Source organism: Canis lupus, chromosome 19 (assembly GCF_048164855.1).
Source record: "Canis lupus baileyi chromosome 19, mCanLup2.hap1, whole genome shotgun sequence".
Lineage (NCBI taxonomy): Eukaryota > Metazoa > Chordata > Mammalia > Carnivora > Canidae > Canis > Canis lupus.
The window spans coordinates 42,528,403-42,553,989 of NC_132856.1; the positions used below are offsets into that span (position 1 = coordinate 42,528,403).

At 42.9% G+C, this 25,587-nt stretch overlaps 1 protein-coding gene across 31 annotated transcripts in view; it reads left to right on the top strand.

Moving 5' to 3' along the window:
• The first annotated feature begins 1,985 nt into the window (after nucleotides 1–1,985).
• The window catches only part of MAP4 (microtubule associated protein 4), a 204,522-nt gene continuing 180,920 nt past the window's right edge, over nucleotides 1,986–25,587 (top strand). For 6 of the 31 annotated variants that reach the window (XM_072786369.1, XM_072786370.1, XM_072786372.1 and 3 more), the window contains exon 1: nucleotides 2,304–2,483. The gene's annotated coding sequence lies outside the window, so the exon portion shown is untranslated. Of the gene's footprint in view, nucleotides 2,088–2,302; nucleotides 2,484–10,248; nucleotides 10,373–25,587 lie in introns of those variants that run through there. The other 25 variants (XM_072786366.1, XM_072786367.1, XM_072786371.1 and 22 more) reach the window with 9 other exon arrangements.

Here is a 25,587-nt window from a genome sequence, read left to right on the forward strand (position 1 = left end):
CTGGACAAACATTTGTGGGCTTTTGTGTGAAGTAACACTAATTTCACTAGGACAGGAAGCCTATTTTATCTATTTTTTTTTATAACTGACCCTCACCATGTAGCCCTTCCTGATGTGCTAGTACTCACACAGCGTCTGTTGGATGAATGAATTCAGGCTTGCGGTGGTAGTTCTCCTGCTTTGGAGTCTGGGTGTGAGAGAGCAGAGAAGCTTTGAGTTTGGTCCCACAACACCTGCCTCATGAATTGGTCTATGACCTAGATTGGTCATTTCAGTTCCCTGTGACGAGACTAAATTTCTTTCCAGGGCTCCAAATTCATAATACTATGACTTTTCCACTTACCCTTCTACTCTTCATTCCTTTATATTTGTATAGGCTATAAACACTCCTTCATAGTCATTATGAGTAGTACTCTGTAAATACTTGCTAAGTGCTAGGCACCGATTTAAGCCCTTGATATATATCAACACATGCGAACCGCCTAGCAACCCTAATAAAGTAGGTCCCACTATTTCCATTTTACAGTTGAGGAAACTGAGGTACATATATTAAGTATCTCCCACAAGCTCACATAACTTGTAAGTAGCAGTTTCCAGATTTGTACAAAGGGACTCAAGGTCCAGGGCTTTCAACTAAATCCAGTGTTCTTTCTGGTACCCAACTTGCTCTAGAGGTTGACTACCTGGCCCCATTGCCTGGTTGCCTGAGTTAAATTGCCACTGTCTTAATTACTGGCTTGCTGTCATTAGGTCAATCACCAAATTCTGTGTTTGTTTCTCATCTGTAAAATGAGGATGAGAACATTAACACCAATTGTAAAGCATTGTTGAGAGCTAAATGAGTTATTAGGTGTCACATACTTATAAGAGTTCCTAATATAGTAAGTACTCAGTAGGCATTAGCCATCACTTTTCCTTCTGGACCTCTGCTATCCAGAAGTATAACGTGACCCAAATAGTAATTTTAAGTTTTCTAGTGGCCACATTTTATTTTTTTTTAATTTTTTTTTATTTATTATTTATGATAGTCACACACACAGAGAGAGAGAAGCAGAGACATAGGCAGAGGGAGAAGCAGGCTCCATGCACCGGGAGCCCGACGTGGGATTCGATCCCAGGTCTCCAGGATCACGCCCCGGGCCAAAGGCAGGCGCTAAACCGCTGCGCCACCCAGGGATCCCATCTAGTGGCCACATTTTATTTTATTTTATTTTTTTTAATTTTTATTTATTTATGATAGTCACAGAGAGAGAGAGAGAGAGGCAGAGACACAGGCAGAGGGAGAAGCAGGCTCCATGCACCGGGAGCCCGACGTGGGATTCGATCCCAGGTCTCCAGGATCGCGCCCTGGGCCAAAGGCAGGCGCCAAACCGCTGCGCCACCCAGGGATCCCTAGTGGCCACATTTTAAAAGGCAAACAACAACAACAACAAAACAACATGAAATTATTATGATTTTTAAAAGATTTTATTTATTTATTCATAAGAGATACACAGAGAGAGAGGCAGAGACACAGGCGGAGGGAGAAGCAGGCTGTCTATGGGGAGCATGACACCGGACTGGATCCCAGGACCCCGGGATCACGACCTGAGCCAAAGGCAAATAGATGCTCAACCAGTAAGCCACCCAGGGGTCCTGAAATTATCTTAAATGGATCTTATGTAGCCAAATATATCCAAAACGGTAATCAATTTTGTAATCAATTACCCAGTTTATAACCAATATAAAACTATGAATATTTTATTTTACATCTTTTTGGTACTAAGTCTCAGAAATCCGATGCGCATTGTACACCCACGGCACATTTCAACTTGGGCCAGCCACGTCATTTGCGGCCGGTGGCAGCGCGGCCCCGAGGGGCCCCACTGCCGCCGCCCAGTCGCCCCCCCCCACGGCTCCTTCCCGCGACCTGGGGCCCGCGCCCCAGGCCCCGCCCCGCGCCCCGCCCAGGTTACGTCACAGAGCTCGCGGGCCCCGCGGGCGGGGAGGCCCGGGCCGGCCGCGTGTGCCCGGCCGCTCGCATCCTCCCTGCTTCAGGCACCCAAGTTCTGAAAGGAAGCGACGTCCACCACAGAGCCGCGGCCACGGTCGGTCTGCCCGCCCGCCGCCCGGGCGCCGGCGGGCGGGAGGCGGTAGTCTGAAGCCCCCATGCGTCCCTCGCCCCCAACGGCCCTCCGCTCGCGCCGCTACCACGCCGAGGTCGAGGCGGCGGGGCCGCCGCCCATTGGCCCGCCGCAGCCCTTCGCCCGCCCCCTCGCCGGGCTCATTGGTCCGAGCAGCGGCGCCCGCGGGATAGGCGGCGGTGACGCCCCTCCCTCGCGCCGGCCCTCAAGAGGGCGACGAGGAAGCGGCAGCCTCCCTGCGCCCCGCCCCACGGGCTCGCTCGGTGGCTCCGGCTCCTCCCGACTTCTCCCGGCTCCTCCCGGCTCCTCCCGGCCCTCTCCCGGCTCCCTCCGGCTCCGGCTCCGGCGCAGCGGCCGCGGGTAGGTGCGGCGACAGGCGGGGCCCGATCGGAGGGGCGGCCTCCCCACTGTCCCGGGGGCTGCCCGCGCCGCGCCCCGCGGCCGCCCGGGACCCAGCGGGGCCCGCCTGAGGCGGGGGAGGGCGGTGGCCGGGGGCCTGGGGGACGCGGCGGCGGCCGGGCGGGGGGCCTGCGGGCGGGGTCTTCCAGGCTTCGGGGCGCTCTCCGGGGTGCCCTTGGGGCCAAGCGGGCTGAGAGGACCGCGGCTTCGGGCGTCTGGAGCGTGGGGCCGAGCGGCATGCCTCAGGCTCTGGATGGGGCTGCGCCCGCAGAGCGGGGGTCGTCTGCGGTCTGCGGCCCTGGGTGGGGCTCGGGGACGCAGGAGATCTCAAAGGTCATTCCCTGAGATTTAGGGGGGGTCAGTTGAGGTGGGGCTGATGTGAAGTGGCGTGCCCCGTCCGGGGTTACGGGCGGGGCTGAGGGGCGGTCCGAAGAACCGGGCCGCCGCCTGGGCTCCCTGCGAGCGTTCCCTCTGGCACTGTTGGGGGACTGGCGTTGTGTCTGGCTGCGGCAGGGCGGGCGAAGCCGTCGCGGCAAGGGTGGGGACGGGAGGATTGGGACAGGGACCTGGAGGGGGCAGTTGGGAACGTTACCCACAGCTGAGATTGTGATTTAGCACTTGGACCAGGTTTCTCCGCTAGGGTGTTGCCCGAGCTCTTTTTTTTTTTTTTGGTGAAATTACCTCGTGGGGGAACGTTGGTTTTTTTTTTTTTTTTTTTTTTTTTTTGCTTCCACCCAGGAACGTGTAAATTAAATACATTTGCTACTTTTGGGAAGAGGCAGTCATTATGCTTAGGTTTGTGTTTTAGGACCCAGACCCGGGTGTGAAACGTGCTTCTCGGGAAGGTTAGTGTTACCCAGCTTTCTCCTGGAAACCCCCTTTCTCCTTTCTCTCCTCTGGTTCAGTTACACTATTGCTCCCCAGGGCCTCTCGGTTCGCTCTCCCTGGCTGCATAGCATTGCAGTGTTTCTTGCTGTCTCTCTCTCTCTCTCTCTCTCTCTCTCTCCCGCCCAGTTTCCCTGCTGTTGTGCTTTTGGCAACTGCCTCTGCTCTTTCCCAGGGATGGTTGTGGCATTGCATCAGGGGATATTTGTGCTTGTAATTTGCTCACTCAGCCCAGGAAGAGGGAGAATAGTTTACTGCAGCGTTGGGAGGGGGGGGTGCCGTCAGCTCGGCTGGGTAGGCAGAGAAATGGGTGTGGTGAGGGAATACAGCTGCTCTAGGCCTATAGGGTAACACTGCCCAGTCATCAGCTCAAAGAGATTCAAAGAGCAGCAGCAACAGCTATTTTTATAAATCAGTTCTGAATCCAAGCTGAGCACATGGATTTAGAGTGAACAGTTGTCATGCTCTAACTATTACCGGCTGGGTGTTTGGTAGACAACATTGGAGTTGCTAAGCGAGAACCTTACAGTGCAGCAGGTACTTTACTTGAAGCTTTCTAACTTTGCTCTTCTCACCTTTCTGGAATGGGACATCTCTCTTCAGGGGGTCTTTCCAATGAAGTGGTTTGATGGTCCAGACTTCTCCTTTTCAGATGAAATGCTTCTACATCAGTGGTGGTCTTCCTCTCCAATTTGGCTTAAAAATAATAGAGCTAATCACCTTTTGAGCACTTGCCATCTTCCAGGCACCGAGTCGTAGGTATTTGTTTACAGATGGGGAAATTGAGACTGATAGGAATAAGGGGTCACACAGATAGTTGTGTGGCAGAACTGGCATCCACATCAAGGTCTCTCTGACCCCCCCCCCCAACAGTAGTTCAGAAACTGTGAAATTTTTGGTTCACACAGGGGTGATTTAAGCACTTGAGAATTTATTCATGAAAAGTAATCTCACCAGAGACTGATAAACCAGATACTAGTTTACTGACACTGAAAGTATAAAGTGCCCTGTACACAATTGGAATTAATTATCCACTGGCTAGTAAATCTTTGTTTCTGGGCAGACAAATCAGTAATAAAAAGGCAATTGATTATAGAATGGGGACTAAGGGCCCTGCATGTTCTTAGGGAATGTTTTCATCAAGTTACTGAATCCTAGTGAGTCTCCCATTTCCCATTGAAGAAATGCATACATTAATGTTTGACAGTGCTGGGAGGATTCTAAAAACATTTTCTCACTCCATCTCAAAAATTTTTAAATCATCTCTCTTTTTTTTTTTTTTTTTAAGATTTTTATTTATTTATTAATGAGAGACACAGAGAGAGGCAGAGACACAGGCAGAGGGAGAAGCAGGCTCCAGCATGCAGGGAGCCTGATGCAGGACTCAATCCCGGGTCTCCAGGATCACACCCTGGGCCAAAGGCAGGCCCCAAACCACTGAATCACCCAGGCTGCCCTAACCATCTTTCATATATTTGTCATCTTAGCACATTTTTACCTGTGTTAAAATTCTCAAATTTGAAAGTTTACATATTAAAAAGTCATCTTTTTTTTTTTTTTTTTAAGATTTTATTTATTTATTTATGAGAGACAGAGGCAGAAACATAGGTGGAGGGAGAAGCAGGCTCCTCTCAGGACTCTATTCCAGGACCTCAGGATCATGCCCTGAGCGGAAGGCAGATGCTCAGCCGCTGAGCCACCCAGACGTCCCAAAGTCATTTTCCATTGTTTGCTGACACTGAAGGAAGCACTTGGATTTTACGTCTAGGTGGCTTAGCTTTATTTTTATTTTTTATTGAGGATATGAAAACTTTTAATTAATCACATACTCTGGCTTTAAGAGTAGGACAGGTTTCCCAGGATTGCTTGAAATGAATTGAGAGCTGGGAATGATACTGCCTTGTGTTTTTCATTTTGGTTATAGGGTGTGTGTGTGTGTGTGTATGTGGGTGTGTGGAAGTGAGTATTCCCTTGTGGGAAGAGGGGCTTGTGTGGTTTGAACCTCTCACCCACATCAAGATAGGTGACTTAGCTTTAGTCAGAATTAGTTCTTTTTTTTTTTTTTAAGATTTATTTTTATTTATTTATGATAGACATAGAGAGAGAGAGGCAGAGACACAGGCAGAGGTAGAAGCAGGCTCCATGCAGGGAGCCCGATGTGGGACTCGATCCCGGGACTCTAGGATCGTGCCCTGGGCCAAAGGCAGACGCGAAATCGCTGAGCCACCCAGGGATCCCTCCCTTTTTTTTTTTTAAGATTTTATTTATTCATTCATGAGAGAGAGAGAGAGAGGCAGAGACAGAGACAGAGGGAGAAGCAGGTGCCATGCAGGGAGCCTGATGCCGGACTTGATCTTAGAACTCCAGGATCACGCCCTGGGCCAAAAGCAGGCGCCAACGGCTGAGCCACCCAGGCGTCCCAGAGAGAGGGGTCTTCCTGATTTCAGTGTCTTGTTCTTTTTACCGATTTTGTTTTTGAATTTTGTGATTCATCCTTTGTCTCTTGAAAAAAAAAAAATTTTTTTTTTTTAATTCATGAGAGAGAGAGAGAGAGAGGCAGAGACACAGGCAGAGGGAGAAGCAGGCTCCATGCAGGGAACCTGATGTGGGACTCGATCCTGGGACTCCAGGATCACACCCCGGGCTGAAGGCAGGCGCTAAACCACTGAGCCACCCAGGGATTCCCCTGTCTCTTGAAATTTTTGTTCTTGACCCTTCATATTTGAGGCATTGATTTTCTCTTTCCTCCTCTCTTTTTTTTTTTTTTTAAAGATTTTTATTTATTTATTCATAGACTCAGAGAGAGGGCCAGAGACACAGGGAGAGGGAGAGGGAGAAGCAGACATCATGCAGGGAGCCCAATGTGGGACTCGATCCCGGGTCTCCAGGATCACACCCAGGCTACAGGCGGCACCAAACCGCTGCACCACCGGGGCTGCCCTTTCCTCCTCTTTCTACTCCTCTTTTCCTTCTCCTCCTTTTCCTTTTTTTCTTTCTTCTTTTTAAAATTATTATTTTCTTAAGTAATCTCTTCTCCCAACATGGAGCTCATGCCAAGAGTTGCATGTTCTGCCAACTGAGCCAGCCAGGTACCCCTCTTCTTTTAAAATTAAAAAAAAAATTTTTTTTTTTTAATGATAGTCACAGAGAGAGAGAGAGAGAGAGAGAGAGAGGCAGAGACATAGGCAGAGGGAGAAGCAGGCTCCATGCACCGGAAGCCCGACGTGGGATTCGATCCCGGGTCTCCAGGATCGGGCCCTGGGCCAAAGGCAGGTGCTAAACCGCTGTGCCACCCAGGGATCCCTTTTTAAAAAATATTAACCATGGTTAGTTGATGAGTAGGCTTTATTTTTCCTTAAAAAGCAAGAAAATCTGAGGAACATTTTGACCTAATGGAAGTCATCTGGTGGTTCATTTGATTTGGTCAATTTTAAAAAGAAACTGAGTAAATACCACTGATTTTACTTTGTTCTTATAAATGGCACTTTTAGAACCAGGTTCCTGGGGCAGCCCCAGTGGCTCAGTGGTTTAGCACCACCTTCAGCCAGAGGTGTGATCCTGGAGACCCGGGATTGAGTCCCATGTCAGGCTCCCTGCATGGAGCCTGCTTCTCCCTCTGCCTGTGTTTCTGCCTCTCTCTTTCTCTCTCTCTCTTTCTCTGTGTGTGCCTCTCATGAATAAATAAATAAAATATTAAAAAAAAATAGAACCAGGTTCCTGTGGATTTACTGCTAGGAATGTGTTGAGGACAATTATGGTCAAGAAAGGGGATAAAGCAAACTGACATATATGGGGGATCATATTCATCACCCTTTTAGAGCTCTCTAGGGTTAATCTCTCAATACAGACTTGATGGGAATTGTTTTGTATGCCCTTAAATTTTTGTTTAATTAATTTATTTTTGGAGAGAGAGGGAGCCGGGGGTGGGGCAGAGGGAGAGGGAGAAGCATGTTTTAAGCATACTCTGTACTGAGTGCAGAGGGATTTGGGGATCAATCTCATGACCCTGTGATCTTGACCTGAGCTTAAACCAAGAGAAGAAGAGGAGGCTTGACCCACTCTGCCACCCAGGCACCCCTGTATGTCATTAAATTCTGAGTTCAAAAGTCAATTCAGCTTACTTTGGTGTTTCTTTATGTGGTAGTAAAGTTAAATTTTTTTTTTTTTTAAGATTTTATTTCAGAGTCTGTGCATTTCAAGGGGCAGAGGGAGGGGGGAAGAGAGAGAGAGAGAGAGAGAATCCCAAGTGGACTCTGCCAGGCTCTATCTCATGACCCTGAGATCATGATCCAGTCTGACACCCAACAGACTGAGCCACCCAGGCAGCCTGAAAAGTTAGTCTTCTCACCATAAAACCTATCTTATCAGTTTGCATATATTTAAAGTTTTTTTTTGTTGTTGTTGTTTTAAGATTTTATTTATTTATTCATGAGAGACAGAGAGAAGGCAGAGACACAGGCAGAGGGAGAAGCAGACTCCCCATGGGGAGCCTGACGCGGGACTTGATTCCCGGGATCATGCCCTGAGCCAAAGGCAGATAGATGCTCAACCGCTGAGCCACCCAGGCATCCCTGTATTTAAATTTCTTTTAAATGTATTGCTTTTCTTCACTTTCTGACTTTGCAAGAAGGCAGTTTAAAAAATAATTTATTTTCAAATAATTCTAGATTTACAGAAGATTGTAAAAACATTACAGAATTTCCGTATAATTTTCCTAATGTTAACATCTTATATAATGATACATTTATTAAAATTAGGAAATCAGGGGCATCTGGGTGTGGTTCAGTGGTTGGAGTGTCTGCCTTTGGCTCAGGTTGTGGCCCGCAATCCTGGGATCGAGTTTTGCATTGGGCTACCTACCCATAGGGAGCCTGCTTCTTCCTCTACCTATGTCTCTGCCTCTCTTTGTGTGTGTCTCATGAATAAATAAATACAATCTTTTAAAAAATTAGGAAATCAATATTAGTTTAAGATTATTTTAACTTGGGGATCCCTGGGTAGTTCAGCGGTTTGGCGCCTGCCTTAGGCCCAGGGCGGCATCTTGGAGTCCCGGGTTCAAGTTCCGAATCGGGCTCCCTGCATGGAGCCTGCTTCTCCTCTGCCTGTGTCTCTGCCTCTCTCTCTCATGAATAAATAAATAAAATCTTTTAAAAAAGAAAAGATTACTTTAACTAGATTATAAGCTTTCCTCTCCTTTCCCTAATTTTTCCCCAGTGATAACCCTTTTTCTGTTACAGGATCTGATCCAGGATGCCACATTCCATTCAGGTGTCCTGTTTCCCTGGTTTCTGACAATCTGTGAAAGTTTCTTAGTCTCTCCTTGCCTTTCTCTCCTTGACACCTTTGAGTAGCAGTTATTTGCAGAATGTTTCTGAATTGGGATTTCTGGTATTTTCTCATGATTACCCTGAACTTAGGCATTTTGAGGGAGAGTACCATAGAGATGGTATGCCCTTTCTTGTTACATCATATTGCATATCAGGGGATACCTGATAGCAAAGTGACTTACTACTGATGTTAATGTTGATAACTTGATTAAGGTAATATCTACCTGGTTTCACTAAAGTGATTATTTTTCCATTTCCTTACTTTATTTGTTAGAAGCTAGAAATAAGTCACTAAGTCAAGCCCATTTCTGGAGGAAGGGAATTAAACTCTACCTCCTGAAGGGATCAGTATTGAAAAATTTGGGAGCCTAGGTTATTATTATTATTATTTTTAAGATTTTTATTTATTCATGAGAGACACAGAGAAAGAGGCAGAGACATAGGCAGAGGGAGAAGCAGGCTCCATGCAGGGAACCCGATGTGGGACCTGATCCCGGAATCACAACCTGAGCCAAAGGCAGATGTTCAACCACTGAGCCGCCAGGTATCCTGGGAGCCTATGTTAGAATCACCCACAGTAATGAATAAATATTTTGGGGAGGTTCTCTGAGGCTCTACAGAGATCTAAATTTCATCCACTAATTTTAGCATTCATGGATGAAATTTGCCTGCAGTGGCAATTGCTGTGTAACTGTAGTAGTGATTTTCTATATCCCTCATTCCTTCTACATTTATTATTTGGAATTCTGAGTAAGATTTGTACATGCCCCTCCCCAAATTTATTCATTTGTATCTGTATGAATTTATGAATACTTATTTTTTCCTTTGGGTTGTAATCCAATACAGTACTTTATTGCTTACATTCTTTTGGCTTTGGCCATTTGGCACTTATGTTCTTTTGATATGTTTCCCTTTTCTTTTTTTTCTTTTTCTTTCTTTCTTTTTTTTTTTTTTTTTTTGGAGCTTACTTTCTGGTGCTGCAAGATGCTCCAGCCTCATCTTGTATTTTCCTTGCCCCAGCCCCCAGAAAAAAAAAATCATTTTTCCAAGGAGCCTTGGTTTCTTTTATTGGAGAAAAATATTTAGAAACTCAGATCTGGTTTCTAAATGAACTGGATGTACACTGCTACTGGGCTATCACTGCTTGTAGGTCGTCTTAGAGGGCAGACCTAGGAAATACCTGTTTGTATGCTGACCCAGGTTGACACATATCTATGTTTATTTCCATAGCTATCAGTATATAAATATGATGTTGTCATACTGGTCTCTCTGACTCTAGTCCAGTACCATAGATTCCTTCTAGCATTCTTTTCCTTGCTTATTTGTAACTTCTTTTTCTGACCGTGAGAAACTTGGCTCTTGTTATTTATATTTACTTAACTGTTCAACCTTAGTGTATATGTAAAGTAGGAGAATGCAGTTTTCATTATCACATAAATTTCCAAGGCATTTTGCAGTTAATTAATTTAAATTATACTCCTATAATATTGGTATTTTAAATTACTGTTTTTCAGTTTAAGTGGAGAGGTGATGTCATTTGCCCTTGGCCAAACAGGAAGTGAGTGACTACAGCTAGATTTGATGACCTATTCTCCCAGTGCTGTGCTTGATCCTAAGCAAAACAGTCTTCATTATCAGGTATCTTGACTAACAAGTCAACCTTTGTCCCTTCTTGGTAGGATTGCTCCTTTTAATTAAATACGTTTTTGGTTTTTAGATTTTTTTTTTTAAACTTTTGACCGGTTGACAGCAAGGATAATTCCTTTTCTGGAATTATTTTGTCCCACTTAAGTTTTTTCCAGACTAAACAGTTTTTCCCCCCAGCCACTTCTTATGAAGTGTGCTTTCTAAACCTTTTACTATGTTGGGCATCTCCTCTGGATGCGGTAGTTTGTCAGTTATGGTCTGATCCAGATACTGTATTTAGTCCTGGAAATAAGTGACTAAGGAATTCAAAATGACCCCTTCCCTTGGGGAGCTTACCACTTAGTTTCCACCCTTGCTGCTTTAAAATAATTCTTTCTTTTCATATCCACTTTCAGGGTTAGTTTATACTTGTCTGGCAGTAAGCTCCCCTCTAGGTCTTTTTCTCTAGAGCTGCGATTAACCCAAGTCTTCATTCTTGATTGGTTGATTTTCTGATTCTCTGTGTTGGACTCTTTTTACACTCCTATTTTCTTTCTATAAATCCAGTTTCTGTCCATTGTTCCAGAGGAGGCATTTTGGTTCCTATTATCCTGTGCCTTTGTTACCCTTCCTGTGTCTATAATTTTGATATGGTTTTTTTTTTCTATATTTTGACTTGAGTTGATTAAGAAAATATTCACCTAGAGAGTGCCAAGATCAGATCTTAGTAGTGTGTAATTAGAGATAAAACTTAATACTTTATTTTCTCCTTACTTCTGACTGGTATTTCCAAAGATTTTGGTTCTGATTTTCTGCTATAGTTTGTGTGCAAAATTACAATTAAAATATTTTACATCTGGGCAGCCCCCGTGGCGCAGTGGTTTGGCGCCGCTTGCAGCCTGGGGTGTGATCCTGGAGACCCGGGATTGAGTCCCATGTCAGGCTCCCTGCGTGGAGCCTGCTTCTCCCTCTGCCTGTGTCTCTGCCCCTCTCCCTGTGTGTCTATGAATGGATAAATAAAATCTTAAAAAAAAAATTTTTTTTACATCCTTTTTTTTTTTAATATTTTATTTTTAAGTAATCTCTACACCCATCGTGGGGCTTGAACTTACAACCCCAAGGTAAAGAGCTCAGTTAAGCATCAGACTTTTTTTTTTTTTTTAAAGATTTTATTTATTCATGAGAGACACAGAAAGAGAGGCAGAGACATAGGCAGAGGGAGAAGCAGGCTCCATGCAGGGAGTCCGATGTGGGACTCGATCCTGGGACCCCGGGATGATGCCTTGAGCTGAAGGCAGACACTCAACCATTAACCCACCCGGGCATCTCAGCATTGGAGTCTTGACTTCAGGCCAGGTCATGATATCAAGTTGTGAGATTGAGCCTGGGTGGGTTAGGCTCTGAGCTCAGTTAGAAGTTGGTTTGAGATTTTCTCCCTCTCCTTCTGCCCCTCCTGCACTCGTGAGCTTGCGTGCACTTGTGCGCGCGCTCTCTCTCTCTCTTTCTCCCTTTCTCTCAAATAAAATCTTAAAAAAAAAAAAAAGTTGCATGCTTTAGCAACTGAGCCAACCAGGTGCCCCTAAAATATTCTACATCTTAAACTCTGAAGACATAGCTAGTTCATTTGTTCTTTTCTTTCTTTTTTAAGATTTATTTATTTGAGAGAGTGAGAGGGAGATTGCTGAGCGTGGAGCTGAAGTGGGGCTCAATCTTATGACCTTGAGATCATGACCTGAGCCAAAATCAAGAGTTGAATGCTTAACTGACTGAGCTACCCAGTGCCCCTCAGCTAGTTCTTTCTAATGGTAGTTATTGATTATTGATTGAAGTTAAGTTATATAATTATGAAAAGTATAAGTTCTGACTTATTCACATGTAAAATGCCTTCTATTTCATTATCTCTCCACTCATACGTGTTGAAACTGTTGTGGAAAAACTTAAAGCTTTTGGGGAGTATAATTTATGGAATGAAAAATTTAGGGGAGATTGAGGATAGTGGTCAGTGGGAATGGAAGTTAGAGCCGCTTAAGAAAAATGTTGCTTCCTAAAGTGACTCCCCTCTCTGAGCTCAGTTTTTGTTAAACTGAGATTCCTTTTTTTTTTTAACTATCTGAAATTCTTGATCAGATGTTCATTTGGGTTATCCCATTTTCTCTGTGAGGAATAGAAGTACACTAGGAGTATTCCAGAGAGCCTTTAATCATCATGTTATATGTAGAACATATTTTCTTTGAAATAATTTGTATTAGGATGCAAATATTCCTTTGGGTGTTGGTAAGTATTTTCTTTCCTTTTTTCCTCTTTCTCTCTCTCTCTCTCTTTCTTCTTTATAGGTAAGTGATTTCTGAGTTTAGGGAAGAGTGGGTAAAGGGAGAGGGTGGAGAGTAAGACCGACTTACAGACGTTTTTCCCTTGTATCAAGTCAGGTATCAGCTTTAGAAAACCTTTTTGATATTTTTCTTAGTATGGTCAAGTATTCCTCTTTGGTATTTTCACCAATATATATCTTTGGGCATATGTTATTCCATATTAAAAAGATTAAGTTAAATAACATACCATAAAATTTACTATTTATCTATTTATTTATTTATAAAAATTTTTTATTTATTTATGATAGTCACACAGAGAGAGAGAGAGGCAGAGACATAGGCAGAGGGAGAAGCAGGCTCCATGCACCGGGAGCCCGACGTGGGATTTGATCCCGGGTCTCCAGGATCGCGCCCTGGGCCAAAGGCAGGTGCCAAACCACTGCACCACCCAGGGATCCCCAAATTTACCATTTTAAATTGTAGAAGTATAGAGTATAGAAGTCATTTTGGGTTTTGTGTATTCAAAGTATTGTGTAATCATTACCACTATATAATTCCAGAACATTTGCATCATTCCCAAAAGACATCCCAAACCCATTAGCAGTCACTTCCATCCCCCCCCCCCCCCCCCCACGCCTCCAATCTCTGTCAACCACAGCTCTAATTTCTGTCGCTGGATTTGCCCATTCTGGGCATATCCTATAAATTGAATCATATAATATATAGCCTTTTTTTTTTTTTTTAAAGATTTTATTTATTCATGAGAGGGAGGTAGAGACACAGGCAGAGGGAAAAGCAGACTCTCTGTGCAGAGCCTAATGTGGGACTTGATCCTAGGACCCCAGGATCATGACCTGAGCCAAAGGCAGATGCTCAACCATTGAGCCTCCCAGGAGCTCCATATATAGCCTTTTGTATCTGGATTTTTTCATTAGCATGTTTCCAAAGTTTGTCCATGTTGTAGTCTGTATCAGTATGTCATTTTTTTTCTCTTGAAGATTTATTTGAGAGAGAGAGGGAACACTTTCATGCAGGGAGGGGTAGGGGTAGAGGGAGAGAGAGAATCTCAAGCAGACTCCCCACTAAGCACAGAGACCAGTGTGGAGCTCAGTCTCATGACCCTGAGAAGAGTTGGGAGGCTGAACTGACTGAGCCACTCAGGCACCCCAGTACTTCATTCCTTTTTGTGGATGAATAGTACTCATTGTATGGGAATATACCATATTTAGTTTATCCTTTCATAGGTGGGTTGTTTCCACTTTTTAGCTATTATGAATAATGCTAGTGTGAACTTTTTTTTGAGGGAGGGAGAGAGAGAATCCCAGGCAGGATCCACGCCCAACACAGAATCCAGTCTCATGACCCTGAGCTAAAATCAAGAGTCAAATGCTTAACTGACTAAGCCATTCAGAAGCCCGAATGCTGCTGTGAACATTTGTGTATGACTTTTTTTTTTTTTAAGATTTTATTTATTTATTCATGAAAGACACACACACACACACAGAGGCAGAGACACAGGCAGAGCAAGAAGCAGGCTCCATGCAGTGAGCCCGATGTGGGACTCGATCCCTGGTCTCCAGGATCACACCCTGGGCTGAAGGCGGCGCTAAACCACTGAGCCACCCAGGCTGCCTTGTGTACGACTTTTTGTGTGGACATATGTTTTTTTCATTTTTTTAAAAAAATATTATTTATTTGAGAAAGAGGGCACAAGTAGGGGAGGGGGAGGGAGAGAGAGAGAAGCAAACTCCCCATTAAGCCAGGAGCCCAACTCAGGGCATAATCCCAGAACCCTGGGATCATGACCTGAGCCGAAGGCAGATGCTTAACCGACTGACCCACCCAGGTACCCTTATATGTTTCTGTTTCTCTTGGGTATATATCTAAGAGTGGAATTATTGGGTCATATGGTAATTCTATGTTTAACCTTTTGAGGAACTGCCAGACTGCTTTCCATACTGGTCACACCTTTTTATGTTCCCATTAGCAGTATATGAGGGTTCCAGTTCTTCCACATCCTTACAAACACTTGCTATTATATGTCTTTAAAACTCTGTTTTTAGGGATGCCTGGGTGACTCAGTGTTTGAGCATCTGCTTTGGCTCAGGGTGTGATTCTGGAGATCCGGGATCGAGTCCCACATCGGGCTCCCTGTGAGGAGCCAGTTTCTCCCTCTGCCTATGTCTCTGTCTTCTCTCTGTGTCTCTCATGAGTAAATAAATAAAAATCTTTAAAAAAAAAAATCTTAAAAAAATTTTTTTTTATTATATACCATTAAATGGATATGCCATATCCATTGATGTGTTTTTATTCTGAGATAGTTCTAAACATTTCTCAGTTATCATTTATTGCTTGGGCTTGAAATGATTCCTCCAGATTTATTAATTATTGCTCACTGGTCAGTTCTGATGGTCTCTCCTTCCTTCCACTGTTATTTTTTATTATCTTAACTATTTGACCCCTTTTACCTATTTTTCCCCATGCACCACTTCTCTGCCTCTGGTAGCCACCAATGTTATATGTCTTCATTTCCATCCTAGTGGGTGTGAAGGGATACATCATTGTGATTTTGATTTCCCTGATGACTAATGTGCTTATTGGCTATTTCTAGATAATATTTGAAGAAATGTGTATTAAGATCCTTTCCCCATTTTGAATTAGGTTCTTTGTTTTCATTTTTGAATTTTAAGTCTTTAGATACAAATTCCTTATCAAATTCATGATTTGAGGGATCCCTGGGTGGCGCAGCGGTTTGGCGCCTGCCTTTGGCCCAGGGTGCGATCCTGGAGACCCAGGATCAAATCCCACATCAGGCTCCCGGTGCATGGAGCCTGCTTCTCCCTCTGCCTATGTCTCTGCCTCTCTCTCTCTCTCTGTGACTATCATAAATAAATAAAAATTAAAAAAAAAATTCATGATTTGCAAATATTTTTGCAAATATTTATTCTGTGGGTTTTCTTTTTTATTTTCTGACTTTCTAATTTGGATGAAGGCCACTTTATCTGTTTTTTTCTGTGGTTGCTTGTACTTTAGGTGTCACATCTAAGGATCTCTAGCCTAATATAAAATCACAAAGATTTCTGCCTGTTTTTCTTTTACAGATTTGGTAGTTTTAGCTGTTACATTTAGGTTTTGGGTGCATTTTGAGTTATTTTTTTATATATGGTGTAAGGTAGGGGTCCAAATTCTTTATTTTTTTTTGCATGTGGATATCCAGTTCTTGTACCATTTGTTGAAAAGACTTTTCTTTTTCCATTGAATTACTTGACACTCATTTTTTTTTCTTCTATAAGATTTATTTATTTTGAAATGAGCATGCATAGGAGTTGGGGGAGGAGCAGAAGGGGGGGAGAGAGAGAGAGAGAGAGAGAAGCAGACTCCCTGCTGAGTGTGGAGCCCCACACACAGCTCAATCCCTCAATCCCACCTCAATCCCATGACTCTGAGATCTGTCTGGGGCCAAAATTATGAGTTGCGTGCTTAATTAACTGAGCCACCCAGAGGTGCTTTGGCACTCATTTTGAAAGTTTGTTGACCTTAGGTGTTGGGATTTTTTTTCTGCATTCTCAGTTCTGTTCCATTGACTTACATGTATGTCCTTGTGCCAGTACCACACTGTCTTGTTTACTGTAGACATTGTAGTATGTTATGTTTTGAAATCAAGAAGTGTGAGTTTGCCAACTTTGTTCTTCTTTTCAAAATTGTTTTGTCTATGCTGGATCCCATTCATTTCTGTATGAAGTTTAGGATCAGCTTGTCAGTTTCTGAATAAAAGGCAGTTAGGATTTAGACTAGGACTGTATATTTGTAGATTAACTAGGAGCATATTACCATCTTTGACAATGTTAAGTCTTCCAATCCATGAACATGGAATGTCTTTATATTTGTTTATGTCTTCTTTAATTACTTTCAATAAAGTGTTGTAGTTTTCAGTGGTTAAGGCTTGCACTTTTTTGATTAATTTTTTTGCTAAGCACTGTATTCTTTTTGATGCTGTTGTAAATGGAATTGTTTTCTTAATTTCCTTTTTATGATTGCTAATTGCTAGTACATAGAAATACAGCTGATTTTTTTGTATATTGATCTGGTGTTCTGCAATCTTGCTGAACTTATTACCTCTAATAGGTTTTTTTTTTTTTTTTTTTTTTAAGATTTATTTATTCATAAGAGCTACAGAGAGAGAGGCAGAGAAGAGCAGAGGGAGAAGCAGGTTTCTCCCAGGAGCCTGATGTGGGACTCGATCCTGGATCCTGGGATCATGACCTGAGCCAAAGGCAGACACTCAACTGCTGAGCCACCCAAGTGCCCCCCTCTAATAGTTTTGTATATGTGTGAATTCCTTTTTAAAAATTTGTATATAGAGGATCCCTGGGTGGCTCAGCGGTTTAGGCCCTGAATTTGGCCCAGGGCGCGATCCTGGAGTCCCGGGATCGAGTCCCGCGTCCGGCTCCCCACATGGAGCCTGCCTCTCCCTCCTCCTATGTCTCTGCCTCTCTCTCTCTCTCTCTCTCATAAATAAATAAACCTTTAAAAAAATTTGTATTTATTTTGGAGGGAGAGAATGAGAGCATTGGGGAGGAGGGGCAGAGGGGGAGGGAAAGAGAATCTCAAGCAGATTTCTGGTGAACAAAGAGACTAATGTGGGACTTGATCTCACAATGCTGATATCAAAACTTTTTTTTATATCAAAACTTTTTAAAAAAGAATTTATTTATTCATGATAGACACACAGAGAGAGGCAGAGACACAGGCAGAGGGAAGAGAAAAGCAGTCTTCATGCAGGGGGCCTGATGTGTGGGACTCGATCCCAGGATTCTGGGATCATGCCCTGGGCTGAAGGCAGGCGCTAAACCACTGAGCCACCCAGGGATCCCCTGATATCAAAACTTGAGCCGAAATAGAGTCAGATGCTCAACCAAAGTTAATACCCAGGTGCCCCTTCCTTTGGATTTCTGCATCTTTTTTACTTATATATGCGTTTCCACTGGATTGAGATCCTCTTGAAGTCAGAGACTGTCTCAGAGTTCATTTCTTTTTCTCTATTACCAAATGTATATTCAATTAATCCTGGCATAAAAATGCCAATGAATTCATTATAGTGCAGGGTCCTAGAAAATGGCACAGAGGGAAAGTGGAGCATTGTTCAGACTGTTTTACCTCTCATAAATTGTTTTCTGAAGTCCAAAAAAGTTAAATCATCTTACTTCTATGTCTCCTTCTCTGTAGAATTGCCTCTAGTTACCCTTTGTTACTGGAACTCAGAATAATTTGCTGTGTGTTGGAATAGGAACATTAATTTGATTTTATGTATTCTCTAGGGAAATATGTTCTGTCCTCATTCACAGAATAGGTCTTTCATGAACATAGGAGTACTTAAGATAATGTGATTGGCTATGTTGGTTGTTAATTTTGTGTTCACATTATTTCTTGGATAAACTTAAGCTCACTCATTTTCATTTCCCTCCTTATCACTAAATCATAGACACAAGGGAGACAAAACATTGGCTGTTAAAGTATAGTACCTGACCTGTTGTCTTTGTTACTGTTCTGTTTACCTTTCATTAGTAGACATGGAGAAATGCTTTTTAAAAGCATCCTGTTCTTCAGAAAAGAGAAGAGTAGCCAAATGATATTATTATTATTTATTATTATTATTTTTTATTTATGATAGTCACAGAGAGAGATAGAGAGAGAGAGAGAGGCAGAGACACAGGCAGAGGGAGAAGCAGGCTCCATGCACTGGGAGCCCGACGTGGGCCAAAGGCAGGCGCCAAACCGCTGCGCCACCCAGGGATCCCGCCAAATGATATTAAAATGATTTCCTGAAGAATAAATTCTCAGTGTAGTAGTAGATTGGCCATAGCAAAAGTAGTGGTGAATAATACATGTAAATTCTGGGGTCTCTGAAAAATTTCTTCTTTTAAAATATTTTATTTATTCATTTGAGAGAGAGAGAATGAGAATGAGCTGGGGGTGTGGGAGGGAGAGGGAGAAGCAGACTCCCCATTGAGCAGGGAGCCCAATGCGGGGCTCAGTCTCAGGACTCTGAGATTATGACCTGAGCCAAAGGCAGACACTTAACTATCTGAGCCACCCAAGGGCCCCTAGTAAGAATTTAGTGCCATCAGCAGTCAGGATAATTATGGTGGCTAGCCCAAGTTAGAAATTTGTGGAAGTAGCCATAGGCTGTATGGTTATGTGGTTGAGGAAACCAAGAGTATGTAATTGTTCCTTCTTTTTTTTTTTTTTTTTTTTTTTTAAAGATTTTATTTATTCATGAGAGAGAGAGAGAGAGAGGGGCAGAGACACAGGCAGAGGGAGAAGCAGGCTCCATGCAGGGAGCCCAACGTGGGACTCGATCCCGGGACTCCAGGATCATGCCCTGGGCCGAAGGCAGGTGCTAAACTGCTGAGCCACCCAGGGATCCCCTGTAATTGTTCCTTCTGTAATCCATTTCTCAACACTAGTAGCAAAATATAGCCACCCAGGTGTCCGAAAGGGAAACCTTTTAGGTCATTAATTGAAGTTCATATTTCTCAAATTTCTCACAATTGCATTGCCCTATCAATTGTGAATTTGATTTCATAATAGTAGTTTTTGTATATCTTATTTTTTGTAGGGAACTTTATTAAAATGAGAAATTTCAGATCTGTCACAGAAGTTGAAATTGGTATAATGAAATGAACCCCATGTACTGAACACTTCTATTTATTTTTAAAAATACTTTTATTAAAAAAAAATAAAAAAAAAATAAAAATACTTTTATTTATTTATTTGAGGGAGAGAGAGAATAAGTGGTGGGGAGGGGCAGAGGGAGAGAGAGAAGCAGGCTCCCTGCTGAGCAGGAAGCCCAGCATGGGGCTTAATCCCAGGACCTGGTGAGCATTACCTGAGCTGAAGGCAGATGCTTAACTGACTGAGTTACCCCAGGTGCACCTTGTCTTTATTTTTTTATTTTCAATTTTTTGAGGGAGTGAGAGAGGAGCATATGTGTGAGCAGAGTGGGGAAGGGGGTAGAAGGAGATAGAGAGTCTTAAGCAGACTCTACATGCACCTTGGAACCTGATGCAGAGTTTTGTCTCACGACCCCGAGATCATCACCTGAGTCAAAGTCAAGAGTTAGATGCATAATTAGCTGAGTCACTCAGGCGTCCCAAGAACAGTTCTCGTAATCATCAATCTATGACCAATTTTGATTCATCCATATCCTGTTTTCCCCCCAACCCTTCTATACTGGATTATTTTGAAGCAGATCCAAGACACCATCTTATCTATAAATACTGTGGGATGTGTCTTAAAAGATAATACTTGTGTTTTAAGTATAATCACAATCACTGGAGAGCCTTTAAATTTGATAAAAATAGTTAATATTCAGATGTTTCTTTTCTGTTTCATAGATGTTTTTACAGCTGATCAGTTTGAGTACGATGCAGACAAGATTTTCATTTGGTTGATGGGTCTCTTCAGTCTCCTTTAACAGGATCTACATATCTCTTTTTCTTTGCTTCTTTTATATTGAAAAAATAAGTTATTTGTCCTGTAGAACTTTTCACAAGCTGTATTTTACTGCTTGCATCTTGGTGTTGGCATTCAACATGTTTCTCAGTTACCTATGTATTTCTTGTAAACTTTAAATCTCTAAGAGGTCTGATTTTTTTTTTTTTTTGGCAGGATGCCTGCCTCATTCTTAATTTCCATTCTAAGAAAATCATTAAATGTGATGGAGTTCATGAGAAAATATCATTTAAGCTTGTGAGTAATGAGATACGGAACTGCTTTATAGTATTGATAATAGTATATTATAGCATTTTAGTTCTTTTTTTTTATTTTTTTATTTATTTATGATAGTCACAGAGAGAGAAAGAGAGAGAGAGAGAGAGGCAGAGACACAGAGGGAGAAGCAGGCTCCATGCACTGGAAGCCCGATGTGGGATTCGATCCCGGGTCTCCAGGATCGCGCCCTGGGCCAAAGGCAGGCGCCAAACTGCTGCGCCACCCAGGGATCCCAGCATTTTAGTTCTGAAGGAGACTAAGTTCTACCAGTTTTGGACTTTTCTTGGCAAGATAAACATGAAGAATATTGCTGAATTCTTCTTCTTTTTTTCTTTCTTCTTCTTCTTCTTCTTCTTCTTCTTCTTCTTCTTCTTCTTCTTCTTCTTCTTCTTCTTCCTCTTCCTCCTCCTCCTCCTCCTCCTCCTCCTCCTCCTCCTCCTCCTCCTCCTCCTCCTCCTCCTCCTCCTCCTTCTTCTTCTTCTTCTTCTTCTTCTTCTTCTTCTTTCTATTTATTTATTCATGAGAGACACAGAGAGAGGCAGAGACATAGGCAGAGGGAGCAGCAGACTCCTCACAGGGAGCCCGATGTAGGCTGGGACTCCAGGGTCATGCCCAGAGCCAAAGGCAGACTCTCAACCGCTGAGCCACCCAGGCGTCCCCACTGAACTCTTCTATTTAGCAGTTTGTGGTACTCAGATTGGAAGGTGGTGGGGGTACAGATGAGCCAGTTCAGCTTGTCAGAGAATGCTGATCTGTATAGAAACAGTCTCTAGATATCTTAAAAGTCTAAAAAAAGTGATAGAGAACATGAGATTTGACATCTGTCCTGTGAATTCTTAAAGACTACATGTGTCTTTTTCTGAATAATCTTTTATTGTACTTGTTCCAATGGGAATATGGGAAATTTGGAAAATACAGATAAATATCAAGATAAAAAATCATTTGACACCTGGGTGGTCATCAATCATTTGATCCCCGGTCTCCAGGATCACAACCCGGGCTGAAGGTGGTGCTAAACTGCTGGGCCACTGGGGCTGCCCCTCTTTTTTTTTTTTTTTTTTTTAATTTATTTTTGAGAAAGAGAGCCTGCAGGTGAGCAAGTGTGAGGGAGTGCAGAGGGAGAGAGAGAATCCCAGGCAGACTCCCTGGTGAGCACCGAGCCCAATGCAGGGCTCTATTTCATGACCCTGAGATGATGACCTGAGATGACCTGTGCTGAAATCAAGAGTCGGATGCTTACTGACAGTGCCCCCAAAGCTATATTTTATCTTTAATGGCTGCATAATGCTGCATCATATGGACAGGTTTTTATTTACTTAAGGTTTCTCTTGTTATTGCATATAGACTTTTTTTTTTCATCTTAGGCTGTTTTTATGTGTAAATCTGTTTATATTTCAGATTTTTAAAGATTTTATTTATTTATTCATGAGAGGGACACAGAGACAGGCAGAGACACAGCAGAGGGAGAAACAGGCTCCATGCAGGGAGCTTGATGTGGGACCCAATCCTGGGTCTCCAGGACCAGACCCTAGGCTGAAGGTGGCGCTAAAACGCTGGACCACCGGGGCTGCCCTATATTTCAGATTTTTATAATGATAGATTCTTTTGTTTAAAAACAAATGTATTGGGATGCCTGGGTGGCTCAGCGGTTGAACGTCTGTCTGCCTTTGGCTCAGGGCATGATCCTGGATTCCCAGGATAGAGCCCAGCATTGGGCTTCCTGCATGGAGCCTGCTTCTCCTCCCTCTGCCTGTGTCTGCCTCCCTTTCTGTGTCTCTCATGAATAAATAAAATCTTTAAAAAAATGTCTTGAGATATAATTTACACAACCTAAAATTCACACTCGTTTTTTTTTTTTTTTTTAGCGTATTTACTAAGTCTTTCCACGATCACTGCTATCATAATTTTTTTTAAGGTTTTCTTTTTTTTTTAATTTTTATTTATTTATTTATGATAGTCACACACACACACACACAGAGAGAGAGAGAGAGAGGCAGAGACATAGGCAGAGGGAGAAGCAGGCTCCATGCACCGGGAGCCCGACGTGGGATTCGATCCCGGGTCTCCAGGATTGCGCCCTGGGCCAAAGGCAGGCGCCAAACCGCTGCGGCACCCAAGGATCCCTGCTATCATAATTTTTTAAAAAAATTATTTATTTATTTTGGTGAGGTAGAGAAGCAGAGGGAGAGGGGGAAACAAGCGGACTCCATGGCCGACATGGGGCTCCATCTCTCCACCTTGAGATTAATGACTGGAGCCAAAACCAAGAGTCTGAGCCTTAACTTACTATACCACCCTAGTGCCCCGCCCCCCCCCATCTAATTTTTGAGTATTTCTTCACTCCAAAAGAAACTTTGTATTCATTAGCATTTCCCTGCTTTCTTCCCCCAAGCCCTGGCAATCTCTAGTCTTTCTTTTTTTTTTTTTTTTTTAAAGATTTTATTTATTCATTCATAGAGACACACAGAAAGAGGCAGAGACACAGGCAGAGGGAGAAGCAGGCTCCATGGCAGGGAGCCCGATGCGGGACTCGATCCCGGGTCTACAGGATCACACCCTGGCTGCAGGTGGTGCTAAACCGCTGCGCCACCAGGGCTGCCCTCTCTAGTCTTTCTATTACAGATTTGCCTATTCTGGCCATTTCATAGAAGTGGAATTATAATAGATGGCCTTTTGTGTCTGATATATTTAACCTAGCATAATGTTTTCAAGGTACATTCATCTTGTAATATTTATCAGTACTTTGTTCCTTTTTGTGGGCCCATAATATTCCTTTGGATATCTACATTGTGTTTATCTGTCAGTTGATGGACATTTGAGTTTCTATTGTTTAGCTATATGAATAATACTGCTGTAAACGTGCAAGTTTTTATGTGGATGTACATTTTCATATCTCTTGATTTATATACTTAGGAGTGGAATTGCTGGGTCATATGGTAATTCTATGTTTAGCCTTTTGATTAACTACCAGACTAAAAGTGTTAGGGGCTGTACCTAGGGTGCCTGGCTGACTCAGCAGAACACATCATTCTTGATCCTGAGTTTGTGGGTTTGAGCCCCACATTGGGTGTAGAAATTACATAAAAATAAGATCTTAAAAAAAATAGCTGTACCATTTGACATTCCCACTAGCAATATATGAAGGTTCCAGTTAGATTCCAGTAAGGCTCCACATTGTGATAGATTCTTTTTTTTTTTTTTTTTTTTTTAAGATTTATTTATTTGAGAGAGAGCACATGAGTGGGGAGTCTGAAGTAACTTGTCATAGTTAACAAATTGCAATTACTAGTGACAGAGAGGTATAGTATGTTAGTAATAGTATTGGACTAGATATCAAAAGACCAGGGTTTAGGTCTCAGCTCTATCACACCTGGGGCAAATCAGTGAATCTGTTTATTTACAAAATCAGAGTGCTTATCATGCCCACCTCATAGGGTTGTTGTGAGAATTGAGATATGTGGCTGGGATAGGTAATCTTTAAAATGCTAATAAGATAATTCTCAAGGGATCCAAATCAAATAAATAAATATCCAGCTCTACTAATTAAAAATTAATGAAAAGGACCTGAATCCTTGATTATGAGTCAATCCAGCAATGCATCCTTAACTATGTAAGGCACAGTCAAATTTGTAGGACACTTACAGTCTGTATCATGACACTATTGTTAAAATATTCAGTGTGTGTCCTCTCTTCTATTTTACAACTTTTTGTTTATTTTTTAAGATTTTATTTATTTATTCACGAGAGACACAGAGACACAGGCATAGGGAGAAGCAGGCTCCATGCAGGGAGCCTGATATGGGACTCCATCCTGGGACTCTGGGATCATGCCCTGAGCCAAAGGCGATGCTTAACCACTGAACCATCCAGGCGTCCCTCATTCTTTTTTTAAAAAGATTTTATTTATTTATTTGAGAGAGAACGTGACGGAGAGAGCATGAGCATGGGATGGGGGAGGAGAGGAGCAGTGGGAGAGGAGAGGAGAGGGAGAGGGAGAAGCAGGGGAGCCGGATGCAGAACTTGATCCCAGGATTCTGGAATCATGACCTGAGCTGAAGGCAGACACTTAACTGACTCAGCCACCCACGTGCCCCTTAAGTATTCTTTAAGACAGTTCTTCACATGCTGCTTTGTTGACTTTGAGATAGTAATAGAGAGATGGTATTATTCGGTCAGAAGTGTGGAGATTATAGATTTTTTAAAAAAGATTTTATTTATTTATTTATTCATGAGAGAGAGAGAGAGAGGGGCAGAGACACAGGCAGAGGGAGAAGCAGGCTCCATGCAGGGAGCCTGACGTGGGACTTGATCCTGGGTCTCCAGGATCAGGCCTTGGGCTGAAGGCAGTGCTAAACTGTTGAGCCACCCGGGCTGCCCGAGATTATAGATTCTTATGATTGAAAATATAAGGACTTATAGAGGGGAGCATAATACTTTGTACCTTCAGTATCCTATTTAGTTTTCAAAGCCTTATTTTCAGAGACATGCATAATCTAGAGCCTATGGATCCAGAGGAAAATAGTCTAGCTTGTGATGAAAGTAGAAATCAGATGACTAGAGGTACTATTTAAGGAGTTAGAGATGTTTCACTTGGAGAAGAAATAGGTAGAGGCAGCTTTTGAAAAATACACCAAGATCTGGCAAGTGGAAGATAAATTAGTTTTAGTATTTTGTTGCTTTGGAAGAACTAGAACCATCAAGTAGAAGTTAAAGAGAAAAGTGGAATGGAACTTGCTTAGATGACAGTGAGTTTCCCATGACAACTCATGTTAAAGCAGTATTCTAGGGATACTGAGAAGGTGATTAAATTGAGTGATCCTCAAGATTTTGTTAAGTTGTCCTTAGTTTTGTTTTTATTTTATTTTATTTTTTAATTTTTATTTATTTATGATAGTCACAGAGAGAGAGAGAGAGAGAGAGAGAGAGAGGCAGAGACACAGGCAGAGGGAGAAGCAGGCTCCATGCACCGGGAGCCTGATGTGGGATTTGATCCAGGGTCTCCAGGATCGCGCCCTGGGCCAAAGGCAGGCGCCAAACTGCTGCGCCACCCAGGGATCCCCAAGTTGTCCTTAGTTTTATTGGATACAGACCCCTTTAAGAATTTAACCCCACAGGGATGGCTGGTTGGCTCAGTGGGAAGAACAT